The following is a 14,339-nucleotide window of genomic DNA, read 5'->3' as shown; positions in this document are numbered from 1 at the left end:
TCACAGTCCATTGTGGATTACATAACTCCTCACAGCTACATCTGTTTGAGCTCCTAATTCGGTCAACAGCCCAACTGTTTCACATGGATCCAGGAAAAGCTCCTTGGACATGCGTGGGTTTTACTGTACGTGTATTGGATTTTTCTAATCAGTAGCCATCAAAAAATGTATTTTGATTTGTGGGTTTAAGAATTTGTGAACTTTACTCTGTTTGTACTTTATTTAGCTCAGAGGCCTTTGAAACTGTCCGCTCCGTTTGTGGCTGTGACAGGATTCAGTTCTTTTTTTAGAGATGATTTTTTTTTGGGGATTTTAGGCCTTTATTTGATAGGACAGCTTAGACTTGAAAGGGGAGAGAGAGGGTGAATGACATGCAGCAAAGGGCCGCAGGTCAGAGTCGAACCCGCGGCCGCTGCGTTGAGGAGTAATTAATCCTTGTTGGCCTCCTCCACTTAAATGGGGAAAGTTGGAGATGAAGAGTCTGAAAGGCCCAGTATTGCAGATTCAGTAACATTTGTCTCTTCGTCCTGCAAGAGTCCAAAATAAGTCCATTGTATCATTGTTTTAACATTATACTGGTTCTTGTGTAAGGTCTGACAAACGGTAACATTAACATTTCATTTTCTCAAACTTACCGGAGAGGCAAACTGTCTGCTGAAAGGTTTGGCGGCTACTTTCATGTCCTTATGGGTGCTCAGTTGATTCACTTGTTGGCCATTCTTGATACAATTTCCATTCATTTTTACAATATAGGGGTTTCTGGGACTTGGATTTTGGCCATTAGTGCTGCTGTAAAATAATTGAGAAATAATGTGTAGCCGCATTACAGACAGAATCATGTGTTTATTTGTTGGATGGATCTTCCTGATTATATTAATACTACAAATGAAATTGCCAGTTTACTTGCGTTTTATCAGCAGAAGATCCGCGTTTTAATCTGTTCACTTCTTCCTGACTTGGCTCTGTACAGTTTTCCTCATCTTCCTGCTCCACATCATCTCCTGTAAGCGTAGGAAGTGCAGAGGCACTGTTAACGCTCATGTCTGGCTCCAAAACGGTTAACACCTTATCAAATAACTGCAGAGAAATGAAGACACACAAATATGTTGTAAGACCGGATAAACACTTAATCTTTAATACTGCCCTCTTGTTCTGGCACAATGCAGCTTGGTAGTCCAGACTGCTGCCATCGCTTACTTACATCTGGGGTCATATGATCCTTATAGTGCGGGTACAAAGCCAGAGGATGCTGTTTGAGTTTTTCCTCCACAGCAGCCACATATTCCCTGCGAATCTGCTTTTGGATCATCTGCTTTGAAAAGCAAGCATGTTCTTTAGAGATGCACTTTTTATGCTTTTGACTGGAGTTCTGGTTTGGAGTGTCATGAAAAATAACTGGTGAGACACCTCTCTGGTCCCCGGATATGACTGACGAGCAATCACTGAAGTCATCAAGGCTCACGTTTACAAAACGGCAACAACTACCGATCAAGGACATCTTGTTTGCTGGGGCTTTATGATACTTGGTCTGCAACCTCTCCTTGTACCTGAGGATTAACAAACAATTTTTTTTTTAGTAATGTTATCTAATCATAGTACTTCACACACTTAGTTGAAACGATAATGATAAACGCAAGGATCAACTATGTATCCTGTAGAAATATAGCCTCGTCCCAGAGACACCCTACCAGACACAAAATGGCAGACAGTGTAATAGGGTCACTGTATGGTTGCTGCTGAGCAACAGTTATAGTTTCTGTAGATATAATATAGTTTCCATCAGTCACACACTGTTGCACTGTGTATATACAATATGTATTACATAATCATTTCTAAATGGAGAACTGGCTTGAACTGAGCAGGAAGTGCATCTCTATTTAAACCACATGCACGTTGCTATCTGAGTTGACTTTTCATATCCTGCTTTATATTTTTGCCAGTTGGACACTCAGCCTGTAGGCTATTTGTCTCTCTGGCAAAGAAAGGAGAAGATATTAATAGTCTATCGCGAGCCTTATAATGATGTGTTGCAGCTTGTAAATGTGGGGCAAATTTCTTTATAAAAGCTATGCTGGATAGCTTAATTAATAAGCATGATGTATTTGTTGTTGAAATTAATTAATCAATCTGAATCTGCAACTAGTAACTAAAGCTATCAAACAAATGTAATGTTGTGAAGTAAAAAGTAACAATATTTGCCTTCAAAATCTAGCTAGCTGGTGGAATAGAAAGTAGGAACGTTAGCTAGGCTACACAATGTAAATAGACTGCTCAAGTAAAGTTCAAGAATCTCATTTTACTTAAGTTCAGTACTTTATTATTATATTTACATTCCACCAATAGTCACGTTACAAATCACCAAAGATACGACTGCATATAATTTCTAACGTTGACGTTATGGAGACAGTCCATACTGTGTCAGCTCAACAAACAAAGCCGTAGGCTATGTCACTTACCAAGGGAAAATGGGCCGCGTGTTTTTTGTTTCCATCCTTGTCAGTATTCTTTATTTAATAATTAATTTATAGTTTGAAATCAAAAGCTTCAGAAGACAACCTGTTCTTTTTTTGCGAAAGTTGACAATCAAAATCTGGCTTGTGACCTGCACCTAGTTAGTTTGTTACTTGGTAACTATGGCAACAGCGGAGGCTCTTGTCGGGTGCATGGATGTAGGGTGGGGCTAATGGGAACTGTTGAATTGAACAAAGAGGATTGAGAAAAAAAAATCGTTTAAAATATCTATGTCTTTATAGTTGGCTAATTTGGCAGTAACACATCTTGTTAAAGGAATATACATTCAACTAAAATAGATGTTTCAATTTAAATCAATGTTAATTTTTCGGTATGCTAGCTTGGTATCATGCGTATATAGCCTATCTATGGGTATCATAGATGTAGGCTTTAATAACAACTGGTATGTGCGGAATTTAAATGGAGCAACTTAAAGATAGCCCAGTGGTGATATTTGATAACCTAGCTAGCTAAATGTGCATTTATAGATCGTTTAACTATGTGGTTAACGCTACAGCTGTTGTGTAGTTTTGAGTGACAGCAATATTACATTATCATTGTTGTAGCCTAGATCTGTGTATCTCATCTTATATGAGTGCACAAGCCAGGAGCACATTTAAGTTATAGTCATTCATTTAGTCAAGATTCCTCTGTGTTGACCCTCCTGTGCTAGTGTTTGAGCACTAGGGGGCTCTCCTTGGTAGAGAATTTGCATTTTAGTTTATGCCATCCTGAACCACAGCATCATGCAACCATAATCTTAAATCCCTGTTACTAAAAATCTGTAAATGCGGAAATATATGCCTACTAATACTACTTAATTTCAGCGGTGGAATATGTATTGAAGCCTTTTGCTTTAGTAGAAGTAGTCCTGCCACAGTGTAAATATACACCACAGGTAAAAGCCATGCTTTAAAAGTGTATAAATAGGCTAAAATCAGTCAAATGTACTAAAAGTATCAAAAATGAAAGTACTCGTGATATACTCATATATATATATATATACATATATACATATATATATATATACAGTGGTGTGAAAAAGTGTTTGCCCCCTTCCTCATTTCCTGTTCCTTTGCATGTTTGTCACACTTAAGTGTTTCGAACATCAAACCAATTTAAACAAAAGTCAAGGACAACACAAGTAAACACAAAATGCAATTTGTAAATGAAGGTGTTTATTATTAAAGGAGAAAAAAATCCAAACCATCATGGCCCTGTGTGAAAAAAGTGATTGCCCCCCTTGTTAAAACATACTATAACTGTGGTTGTCCACACCTGAGTTCAATTTCTCTAGCCACACCCAGGCCTGATTATTGCCACACCTGTTCACAATCAAGGCATCACTTAAATAGGAGCTGCTTGACACAGTAAGGTCCACCAGAAGATCCTTAAAAGCTACACATCATGCCGAGACCCAAAGAAATTCAGGAACAATTGAGAAAGAAAGTAATTGAGATCTATCAGTCTGGAAAGGGTTATAAAGCCATTTCCAAAGCTTTGGGAATCCAGCGAACCACAGTGAGAGCCATTATCCACAAATGGCGAAAGACATGGAACAGTGGTGAACCTTCCCAGGAGTGGCCGGCCGCCCAAAATTACCCCAAGAGCGCAGCGACGACTCATCCAAGAGGTCACAAAAGACCCCACAACAACGTCCAAAGAACTGCAGGCCTCACTTGCCTCAGTTAAGGTCAGCGTTCATGCCTCCACCATCAGGAAAAGACTGGGCAAAAAATGGCCTGCATGGCAGAGTTCCAAGGAGAAAACCACTGCTGAGCAAAAAGAACATCAAAGCTCGTCTCAATTTCTCCAGAACACATCTTGATGATCCCCAAGACTTTTGGGACAACATTCTGTGGACCGATGAGACAAAAGTGGAACTCTTTGGAAGGTGTGTGTCCAAGTATATCTGGCGTAGAAGGAACACTGCATTTCATAAAAAGAACATTATACCAACTGTAAAATATGGTGGTGGTAGTGTGATGGTCTGGGGCTGTTTTGCTGCTTCAGGACCTGGAAGACTTGCCGTGATAAAAGGAACTATGAATTCTGCTGTCTACCAAGAGATCCTGAAGGAGAATGTCCGACCATCTGTTCGTGTACTCAAGCTGAAACTTGAACTTGGGTTCTGCAGCAGGACAATGATCCTAAACACACCAGCAAGTCCACCACCGAATGGCTGAAGAAAAACTAAATGAAGACTTTGGAGTGGCCTAGCCAAAGTCCTGACCTGAATCCTATTGAGATGTTGTGGTATGACCTTAAAAGGCCGTTCATGCTCGAAAACCCTCTAATGTAACTGAATTAGGACAATTCTGCAAAGATGAGTGGGCCAAAATTCCTCCAGGGACGCTGTAAAAGCCTCATTGCACGTTATCGCAAAGCAGCTTGGTTGCAGTTGTTGCTGCTAAGGGTGGCCCAACCAGTTATTAGGTTTAGGGGGCAATCACTTTTTCACACAGGGCCATGATGGTTTGGCTTTTTTTTCACCTTTAATGATAAACACCTTCATTTACAAATTGCATTTTGTGTTTACTTGTGTTGTCCTTGACTATTGTTTAAATTGGTTTGATGTTCGAAACACTTAAGTGTGACAAACATGCAAAGGAACAGGAAATGAGGAAGGGGGCAAACACTTTTTCACACCACTGTATATATATATATATATATATACCGGTATACATATTACTTGTTGAATAAGCAGAATTGTTATGTTGTTGCTGGTTGAATTGGAGATCATTTTAATGGCTTTATTAACGTTTGTGTACTTTAATCTATGTCAGAGCATTATATAAAGTGATTGTTGTTGACTGGATTTAATCACATGTCGTTCCCTTCAGGGCTGATGAATTAGCTAATTAGCCCTATTGTCCCCGGACTCCCCTGTTGTCCAAAACACCAGGGAAAACACTGATGGAACAGAGATTACTGTTCCCTTTCTTTCAGCACTGATGAACCCTATTTATAGCAACAAACTAACTTAGTAAACGATTTCAATGCAGTCAGTGAAGTGTCTAATGCGCTGTTTCGGTTTGTTTGCCAGCGACACAGCCAGCTTGAGTGCAGTGACATTTCAATACACATTTGAGATTCAACAGTTTCAGTTCCTTGAATACTCGCTATTCCAATTTGCACAATTAGCCCACAAGATTCTGTTGTTGATGGAGTTGTTAAAGCAGTAGCACCTGTTGAATTCTTATTAATTGAAAACAGTGTTGAAAGATAACTTCTAATGCCCTCTGTGGCACCCGCTTCAGATTCCCCTCAGTCAAGAAAAAAAGGATACAAACGCTCATTCATCCTCACAGCCATTATCCTTCTAAACTCAGGGAAGAGGTAGTTTGCCCATCAGATATATTCAGGCCTACTTGTGGGATAATGCTGGTCATACGTTTATGTAGGTCTAACAGCATAGTGTTCTTATTACTGTTCCAAAATGTTCTTATTACTGTTCCTAAAGATTATGCTTGTTTATTGATGCAGTGCTGCTGAGTCTGTTATTTCATGTTTGTTTTAAGTTGAACTCGGTGCTGCAAAACCAATTGCTTTTCGGGGACAAATAATGTTCAAAGTTTAGTAATAAGAGTTGTGTTTTTAGGCTTTGAGCCTGTACAACAAACCATCAGCTGATGGAGAGGGCAGACAACTGTATGTCTTTTGTAGTTGCTCACAAAGATAGCATTAAAATCCAGTAAAGATACAGCATTTTGGTATTTCAATGCCAGCAGCTTCCAGTAAGATCTATGTCTATGAGCTTCTGTAGGCTGTGAATGGGTTTGTTTATCACTCCAGTCGTCCTGAGCCTCTTCCTCTTGCCTATAGATTCCTCATGGTGACACACTTTGAATTGCTGACGTGATGCTGCTACAGCAGCAGCAACAACACAGACCTATGAATGCATAATATAGCCACGACAATGTCACACTAGTGTGGTGCCATTTCTCTGAGGAATTTCCAACTTTATATTGAGGATGGAACTTCACTCATGTGACTCCCAACATAGTCTTGTAACAGCTTTTTCCCACATACCTAAGTCAGACTGCAGGTGACATACAGTGACCTGCAAAGGCCAAGTGTCAGGTCAGATGTTTTCCTTTCTCTTTCTTTCTTTTCTGATTGGTTTTTGGTAGATTCTGATTGTTTGTGTTTTATTTTTGTGGTTTTAATTTTTTTTCGTTTGGTTTTCTTTTGCAACATTGTTGATTGTTCGAGATAATAATAAAAAACGAAGAAAAAAAAACATCAGCATGTGTCAAAACTAGCACCCATATTGAGATAAACTGTATTTGTTTTTACATTTGAACCTTTCAGTTTGTGTGTAATCTTCACTATGCAACTGCCAACTTGGGCCTGCTGTTCCCATTTAAGTACTTAAGCTTTTAACTAAGGAAAACCACCCAATTCTCTCAAAACATATACCTCTAAATACAATTTCATGTTTTTACTTCACATTAAAACTACCTGAAAGGAAAAATGATGTCATCCTTGGGCCAATAAAAGCGATTTCTGCCTGGATAAAACACACGCAGTTATATGTCCTGCGTGCCTATAATGAGCTCTTGTCAGTTGATAGATAAACTACTGTTTTAATCTTTGCCATTATCTTATCCATCTATTTAATTGCAGTGAGAAAACGCCTGAAACTTTGTGTACGAGTTTTACTTTCCGTACCTTTCTTTCCTCTTCAGGATTTCCTTCTAATACATCCTGATTTATAAATATTGAAATACGACGCCTGCATCATCGTCTACAAACAGGTCTCTGAATGGTTGCACGAAGATGGTTTGGGAAAGCTCAGCCCCTTTGGTAAAAAACAAACAAAGGATGTGGAGAACTAAATCTACTGTATAGTTTACTCAGGCAAACTTTGACACATTTGTTGATATGCCTAATGGGATCATTGTGGAAGTAGTGAATTGATACAATTTGATAACAAATCCCACTTTTATAAATGAATCCATAAACAAATCCAAAATGATACTGATTTTATCCATTAAGATGTATTATTTCAGCACATTGTTTGCATTTATCTTATCCAGAAAGGTTAAAGGAAAGCTAATTTAGTTTATTTGTTTGATGAAGTGCATTCATTGTTTTTGTTGGTTTATTCCACACATGCACAATACAAAAAAAACAAAGGAACAGGGCCATATTAATGTTCCTCTAGAGACTTTCTAATTATCATTGGCAGGATAAGTACAATTGGGGGAAACTGGTTGAATACACTGGAAATGTTTTTGTTTATTGTAAAATCAGAGGGTTTCGGCAGCATGCTGGTTTTCCAGTTAAAAAAAATTGTACAGTCTTTTACAGCCTTTAGGATGTTGAGCAACTCTAGAAAACAATACGCAGCAGAGGATGTGTAAACCTCTCAACTTCTGTACCGGATGCCATACAGGTTTGGCACAACAGGTTTCACTGCTTTTTCAATATCCTCAGTGTCCCATGGCCAAGGTCTTGTCAACTTCTGGTGATATCAAATTAGTTTGTCTGACCCTTATTCAAAGTTAGAGTCACAACAACACATCAATCTTTCCTTAGCTTTTTTTACCTTGAATTGAAATAATTGAAACTATCAGACACAGAAAGCTGATTTAGGACATAAACAGTCAAGACCCCACTTAACTATTTTTGTCTACTATTATATAGTTATTCTGTTATTTACATCATTTTGTTTGTTGTTTTGGAACTCTTTGTGACTCCTTCCTTTCAATACGGCTGCGTACTTAATGTGACTATTAAAAGTAAGGTAAAATAACAACATAAGAAAAAACTTAAGTAAACATATAGTAATACAACAACAAGCAATCATTTACATTGATTGTATATCACAATTCCCCACAGCCCAAGACAGCATCTTTAAATTTGTCCCACCAAGCAGCCCAAAATCACAAAAAAATAATCAGTTTACAATTATATAAAACAGAGAGAAACTGCAAATTCTCACATTTGAGAAGCAGAAACCAGATGCTATTTTTGCTTGATAAATAGCTTAATCAATTATCAAAATTGTTGCCATTTATTTTGCTGTCGATAAAATGACCTATTAATCAACTTACATTTTCAAGACAGTATATTGAAAAACTGCAGCCAAATAGTATCACTCATGTTTTTAAGACTTTCATGTAGGCCACCGTTTCTTATTTAATAATATAGTTTAAAGCTTTCTACCATCCTTACTACTTCCACATGACTTTTTTTCTAATTTTCTGTCACTTTTCACTTCACATTTTATTTAATGAAGCAAAATTGTGGGCTTGCTTTGTCAGTCTATGAATAATGCACAATTCATACATCAGTATACATTGTTGCATAACTCTCCTCTCAAGCCTGGGCACAGCAGGGCTAAGCGGGGTCACCGCTTTAAACATTTAAACCACGACTCACATGTTTTCAGAATATGTTGTCATGGAGATCATTATTTTTCTGCTTTTTCTAACATAGTGTGATAACGGTGCCTCCTTAAATTCCTAAATTAACACTTTGTTGCTCCTTGCGGGAACAATGACTCACTGTCTCCTGTTACAAAACCCATTAGATGAATGGTGGGAAATGAACTACATGGAAAAGGAATTGTATGGTCAATCCATCACTTAACCAACAAATAACAACAAATAAACAACTTGAGTGTTTTTTAGTGTATAGAGTTTGCAATGTTTAGTTCCCAGTATAGCAGTGGTGGAAGAAGTACTAGATCATGTACTTAAGTAAGTCAAAGTAACAATACCATAATGTAAAAACACTCCATTACAAGTTATATACTGGTTCTGCAGAAAAATTAGATATTGATTTAGTGCTGTAAGTAGGATGTTACTGTTGTAGCTGCTTGATGTGACACTTCATATTCAAGTAGAGCAATTAAGTAGTGGCTCCCAACCTATGGGTTGTGCCCCTTCAAAGAGCCACAATATTAATTTGTGGAGTCGTGAGATGATTAATGGGACAGAAAAAAAGAAAAAACTAAGTTCTGCTACAGAACTTTGTATTCATTTATTGGACTTTTCTCCAATTGTTGCTTTTTTTGTGAATAGTTTGATAGTTTCACCTCTTTGAGTCGCAAACCGTCTAAAAGATTTAGAGGGAAAATTAGCCTTCTCTTTGGTGGAACTGCTAACAACACATATGTCAAGTACATATTGCACAAATTTTAACCACATTTCTAGAAAATCAACGAAAGAAAATGCGAATAAATGCCAGAAATGATGGAAAAGCACTTTTAGACAGGTCATTGTCCAAAAAGGTCAGGAACCACACGTTTAATCTGTATCAATATATTGTATTTTATATACAGTAATTATGATCACTTTTTAAAATGTAAATCTTGATCTGAGAAGTAGTAGCTGCCAGGTAAATGAAGTGGAAAGTATAATAATTCAAGTACAAGTGCCTCAAAACTATACTCAAATACAGTACTTGAGTAGTGTATTAAGTTACTTTCCCCCACTGCAGTATGGTTAAAGTATAGGACATTGGATCCTGGATTTCTCATATTACCTAACATTTCTTTTGTCTGCTACAACACAGCAAGTTCTTTGGGCCACGGTCATCCTCTCCAAGGAGAGCAAGGAATGGTTTAACCCAGAAATAAATTCAGTGTAGTGTACTCTTCCCATAGACCTTAATAGCTCAGTTTGCATTAATCACCTCCTGTGAAAAGGTCGGCCATTCCTCACAAGTCTCCACTCCCACAACTATGCCTGTATATCAGTCTGTGGCCTTACAAAGACTGTCTCAGCCTCCAAAGTACCGTGACTTAATGTTCAGTACCAGGCTCCACCATGGTGTAGCCGTTTGGGGTGGAGTACAACGCTTACCATGTCAGGCAGTATTTACAGAAAGACTTAATGTTGTTTCTGTTGTGTTGATATAAGGAAGGAGGCAGCTGCAGATAGGGAGGACATATTATTGACTATGATTGGTGGACGATGTGGTTGGTTTTCACATTTTTACTTAATCTTACATATCGCTCCTGCAAACTTTTTGTACATGATTGCAATGCGGTTTTGAAATGGTTTAACACAGGGTTGGAAGGCTTTTCCATAACAAAGTTTGTAGAAATTTCCCAAACCATAAAAAACTAAAGTTAAAACTGCAACATTTAAAGCTGATACACATTATTGTTGTAGGGTATACAACTGCAGTTTAAGAATTCACATATCACTTTCATTGTGCAATACTTTTATAGTCAAAATGTCTCATTTTAAGAACAAGGAGCATTAGTTTTGTTTTCCGTAGTGATCATAAATTCAGTATATCTTATCATTTTTAGATTTTAACAAAAAAATTGCCTTACTACGTAGCAGTCAACTACAACTACATCCAAACTCCATCAGCTAAGAAATTTGTGATTTAAAAATGTGATTTAAAAATGCGGGAAAAGCTAGTGGACCTTGAGCAAAGACTTTCCTGTCAAACTACTGTTTTCAAGGGTAAAAAATCTAACTTTTAAGAATAAAATAATTTTGAATGTTTTAAACCCAACGGCTGTAGAGGTTTCTCAGCCCATAGCAGAGAATAATGTTTGCCGTGATTGTAGCGTGGCTCTAGGAATGGCAATGTATCAGCTGGTCGACTAAAATATCTCAACAACTATTGAATGGATTACTGTAAACTTTTGTATAGACATTCATATACTTTTTCTCTAGTGCCACCACGAAGTTGACGTTTGCATGCAAAACTAATGACGGCTAGCATGGCTTGACTTTTAGTCCTCTTATTAGTAAGTATCTCAAATCAAACAGACTTGTTTAACCTTGTTGCCTTGTTGCCACATACATTAATAACCTCAGATAGCTTTGCCAGTGCCAGGGCGTTGGCACTCTTATTTGTACAGTGCTGCAGATGAATACAGTCTAACAAATTGTAATTTAAACGATATCTTTGCATACTGTGTGTGTCATTGGATATCTTATTTAGCGGGTTAAAGGCATTTACACTTGTCCTCTGCAAAGTTTACAGTGAATCAAACCTCAAACTGAATTTATTGTTAAGTTGTGACCATGTCTACAGTCAAACCACTCCGTGTTAACTGCATAACAAATTTCTGTTCACCAAGTGAGTCACTGCCTCTCAATTGAACTCTTATTATAATTGCTGGGTGTGTAAGGATGGTGACCTTAAATTCTGCTTCTAAACAGTGTGAAGTGAAGCCCACGATGGAACACGTAACCCATTTTGCACTGTTATCACGGACGACTCCGAAAAGCTGACTGTGCAGAATGTATGAAACATTGAGAGAATACTTTTTTCCCCAAACGCATGAATGGACATTTGTGTCCAAATAAATGTGCTTGCTGTTGAGACATATTTGCATTTTAGCCATGTCTTCAAAGTGCAAACCAAAAGCTTTTTTTTTTTTTTTGGTGGGGGTCAAAATGTGTCAGAACACAATGTATGATTTGTGGGGATAACAAACAATAGTTCGAAGAACTTGTCCAAATCTATTTACACTGTGGATAAAAGTCTCCTTGTTGTGGTATGCATGACTGCTCAACTTTTCACTATGAGCCCCTTTCATGATGCTCTACATAGAGATATTCACATAAAAAACCTTCTCAAGTCATCAAATAGCTTTGTGTAGTCCTTCAAAGCTTCCAACAAGTCCAACAACAAAAAATCAGAAGAAAAAAAAAAATCTGTGTCGCTCTGCTGACCAATTAAAAGAGACCATTACAAAGGTTGAACTGTTTTACCCCTCTTCACCCTCCCACCCTTTCTTTTGGCAGAAACAATGTTGCTGCATTACTTGACTGTTATCCTTCCCCCCTGATGATTTTCTTTAGCATTTTTTACTTCTCTTGTTTGAACAGATGCCGCCCCCCTCCTGCAACCCCCATCCTCTGGGATTGCTATAAGGCTTAGCACAATGAGGTAAAACTCAATTACATTAATGCTGAGAGTCCAGCCCAGTAAGTTCCTTCCAGTAAGCAACATCAAACAAAATTACATATATCACTTCCTGCGGAAAAATGATAGTCCTTTGTTCTGCTTTATTTATGAATGGACTATGAAAGCTGCATGACCTTGCTCACCTTTCAGTTTGTTCATTACGGCCTAGTATTTTATAGCAGAATGTATCCTAACATAGTTGGCCACCACCCCAAATAAACCCCAGTCAATGAGTTGGATGAATCTGTGAATGATTGGTTGAACTCGGAGAGCAGAGACTGATTTAGCCAGTCAGCCTATTCTTATCTGAACCACCATCTCGTCTGCTAGAATTCTGGGTAAAAGCTCTTGAGATAAGCAGCTGGTGTTGTCTGTAAATAAGGACGGTGGTGGCTCTCAAGTCGCAGTGTCCTGTTTCACCTTTACACCGGTTACATGCTTTGAGTGCCACAGAATCCAAAAGACACCAAAGAATCTCAGTCATGGTAACATTAAAACTTGGTCATCTGTCTGTGTGGCCAGTTTAGCTCAGTTGGTAGAGCAGGCGCACATATATAGAGGTTTACTCCTCGACGCAGAGGATTTTGACGCTGCGGGTTCAACTCCGACCTGCGGCCCTTTGCCGCATGTCATTCCCCCTTTCATGTCTTTATCTGTCCTATGAAAATAAATCTTGGTCATCTGTCAACCAAATTCTGGAAACATATTCAAAAGCTCTGTGTTATGAAGAACTGATGGCATGTAAAGCTGGGAAACATCTTGAACTTCATGAGAATTAGACTTACACCGGTTGACGTTCATTTTCCACGCTTTTTTTCCAAAGTGGCTTCATTATCTACAAGTCCATTGGTGCAATATGACAGTTTGATGCTATAGTACAATATTTACATTTTCCCATTTAAAAAAAACTAAATTGCATTTCAACTTTTGCCATTACCTTTGTGAACAGAGTATCACTGTACCAGTGCTCCTACTGTTGCTCAAACCAAATCATAGTGGAAATAACCACAGGAAATGTAGCTTTGATCAACAATCTATATTTACTGGACCAAAGCTCTGAGAAAACTGTTCAACCAGCAGCCAAATGCTGCACGGCGCAGATGTTTGCTGCGCTGTAGCAAATACATTTTTTTTCGAGTGTAGCTGCAAAGTTAATGTCATTGCTGTATTTCCATCTGCATGTCACATTGACAATTTACACCATCTCGTTACCATTACGATTGAAAAATTAAAGATTATAACACGTGTTTGCCAATAACAAACTGCTTTCACCAAAGCAGAATAACATGTGGTCAGAGTCATGCACTGTGAATTCAACACCTACTGCATTCTTTTGTGCATTGTATTTGACATGATTGCTGCACATGAACAGATTATTAGAAAAAGGGCCCCCGGGCACAGACATGTAAGGAAGAGCAAGATGGCCATTTAGTTTGTTTTGCATCTCTTTCAGTGACATTCTGCACATGAAACCATAAAAGAAGTAAATTTTCTTAACGCAGAGCTATTCAGCACTATTGCTTTGTTAATTCTACTGTATTTCCAATGCCAAGTTGTGCACAAAAATTAGGCTACATGGTAGTTCGCCTCATAATGACTATAATGCAGGCCATTTATCACCCACATTTTTCTGTTATTCATCCACAACATCATGTGTGTGGTTAAAGTGGGCTCCGCAGCAGCCACTGAACATCCTCTCTCTGTCGATGGAAAGCATCACGTCGTCGGTCGGTTCCCCCTTTATGGGAGCCCCGCCTCGAAATCAGTCGATCAACTTCAGCATCGCACACACCAGCGTCTGACCAATCCGCGTGCAGAAGGGGTGGTCTCGAGACGGTGGTCCGGGAGGGCAGTAGCCAATGAGAGCTCGAGCAGCTCGAACAAAGGGCTCGCGTCAACGGCCGTTGGTTGCTTGAACGGAACATTATTCATGTCCA

The sequence above is a fragment of the Sander vitreus genome, chromosome 5 (assembly GCF_031162955.1).
Source record: "Sander vitreus isolate 19-12246 chromosome 5, sanVit1, whole genome shotgun sequence".
Lineage (NCBI taxonomy): Eukaryota > Metazoa > Chordata > Actinopteri > Perciformes > Percidae > Sander > Sander vitreus.
The sequence above is the reverse complement of the archived record's forward strand: the minus strand, read 5'-3'. Positions refer to the sequence as shown.